This window comes from Octopus bimaculoides, chromosome 2 (genome assembly GCF_001194135.2).
Source record: "Octopus bimaculoides isolate UCB-OBI-ISO-001 chromosome 2, ASM119413v2, whole genome shotgun sequence".
Classification (NCBI taxonomy): Eukaryota; Metazoa; Mollusca; class Cephalopoda; order Octopoda; family Octopodidae; genus Octopus; species Octopus bimaculoides.
The window spans coordinates 133,209,738-133,212,248 of NC_068982.1; the positions used below are offsets into that span (position 1 = coordinate 133,209,738).

The window sequence follows — 2,511 nt, forward strand, 5'->3', positions numbered from 1 at the left end:
ATATATGGGTGTGTGTATATATATATATGTGTGTATATATATATATATGTGTGTGTATATATATATATATGTGTGTGTATATATATATATATATGTGTGTATATATATATATATATATATATATATATATATATATATATATACATACATATACATATACACGTACATAGACAGACAGACATATTTACGTTTGTGTATATAAATACAGATATTATATATTTGTGTGTGTGTGTGTGTGAGCCTGCATGTATGTATGTATGTATGGAAGGATGGATTTTAACGTGTATAAGGAACCCTTTTCCGTCCCAAATCAGGTTTTAAAAATATGGAAGTTTCTTATACATGGATAGTATTATAATCCCTTATAAAATCTTTTTTCAAAATTTTAAGCCCCAAAAATTATGGAGCTCCTTATACACGTTAAAATACGGTATTTGTACATTTCCGTCATATGTAAAAACTAACTCATAACAGCACATGGTATTGAGTATAAAGAAAAAATCCGTGAGATCATTCTTAAACAGAGCTTACCTTATAACGAGATCCGTTTATTTACTTAAAATTCCATGATGTTATAGGTAAAACTTTCTAAGTTAAAATGGCAGACGTGTTATCAAAATTTCTTATCTATCACACCCACGGAAGATAAGCAAACCGACAACAATCTTAAGACAGCAATTGTTAAGTTACGTATCCGTTTATCTAACCAATGCATAACGCCGAAAATCTATATCTACAATAGTGAAGCTAATATAGACAGCATGAAAGTATAGCTAACATAAAAGAAACGACAATAATAAAATTTTGTTTTTCTATTTAGTTTTCGAAATTCTTGATGTGAACTGGTGTGTTGAAACATATTTTGCAGTATCTAGGGAGGATCATGCGCCAATAATAAACACTGGTTGTATTTCACTTATTTATTTGTCAATTGGTTAATTATTTAACCAGTTAACTAATTGCTTGTTTAATCGTTCATTTACTCGATCGATCAATCAATCAGGTAGGTTTGGCAAAGTCCTTTCGTCACCATTCTAATTCAAGTAGACCAGGAGGACAGAGGGTCTGTCATTCATGAGATTTCAAAAGATAGCATTTTGACAAACCTAACCGATTGATTAGTTGATTGAACAATTAATCAAGCAGTTAATTAGTAAAATGTTAATAACCTGATGAATGATAAGAAAAGAAGTGAAACAGAACCAATGTGTGTGTTTATTATTGGCATAATGACCCTTTTGAAATTCAACAAAACCATAATAAAGATTTCTCAATTAGGTACAATGCTACACGTTTAAGAGTGTATTTGATGGAACTAACTCCACTTCTACATGAGATATATCCCAGAAGGTGAAAAGACAACATTCTACTCCAGTGGTGTCTGGGTTTGAACTCGGAACATAACTGTTTCTAAACTAGATGTTGTTTGGCACTACTGGTTCATTTTCCCACCATCACCACCACTTCAACATTTTGGCCTTTTGGCCTATATTAGAATTGATTAAGGATGTTGTATTTGCAAACTCATAAGAGTGTTGAATGAAATGCCTTGTGGTATTTGTTCCGAATTTTTATATTCTGAAGACTTGGGACGAGATTGTGAAGCATGATCTTCGGATGTTAGGTTTCACAGGGTGATGACATATGATTGAGACCTTTCACGGTTAACTGTGCTTGAGAAGATTCGTCAGGCTAAGTGAAATTGTAAGTCATGCTATAGATCTGTAATGCATCTTACAGCTGTGCCAGTCACCTGTATGGTGAGGAATCCTACATTGGGGAGTGGTAATAACTAGAGTAGGGTAGCTGAATGCTTATTGTGGTCATTTGTCCTTTGGTTTCCTCTAGTTATGCTCTCTTTTACAAACCCAGTGAACATTCATATATTTCTGATTTCAAAGAAATTTGAACAATTTATATAAGACACAAGTTAAAAAAGATTCCCAACAATTCAACTTCTCTGGTTGACTTTAAGACCCCCCTAATAGGGGCCTTAACCCCCACATTTTAGAGCTCCACGTGCTCCATTTTTCTGGAGCAAAATCCTTTCAATGGGTTTTAAAAGATATGGATTTTGGAATCTGGGCAAAAAGATGAATAGTATGGGATAAATATGTCATGATTAGAATTTTTGTTAGGTTGTGTAAAGAGGGAAAGAACCTACATAAAAATTCTTAATCTCCAATTTTGATGAGATTTGAATCATAGGTATTCCAGTTCATTAGAGAAAATGTAAAAGAAGAGTCTAATTCTTCAGTTCCATGTGACACGAGCAATGCCGGGTATCTCTGCTAGTATATATATATATATATATATATATATATAGGGAGAATTCACAAAAAAAACAACAGACAAAGACAGGTGGTGTAGAAAACAAATAGATGTATTAGTATAACACTCGGGAACTGAAAAAGTCTTTAACGTTTCGAGCCTACGCTCTTCCACAGAAAGAAACAAGGAGAGAAAAAATGTGTGTAGTGGTCAGCGATCTATCATGGTGAAGATATATAT

At 32.9% G+C, this 2,511-nt stretch overlaps 1 long non-coding RNA gene across 1 annotated transcript in view; it reads right to left on the bottom strand.

Moving 5' to 3' along the window:
- LOC128247028 (uncharacterized) overlaps positions 1-829 on the bottom strand; it is a 56,068-nt gene extending 55,239 nt beyond the window's left edge. Inside the window, exon 1 of the long non-coding RNA XR_008263438.1 lies at positions 532-829. This is a non-coding gene — a long non-coding RNA (uncharacterized LOC128247028). The remainder of the gene's footprint in view (positions 1-531) is intronic.
- Positions 830-2,511: the final 1,682 nt, after the last annotated feature.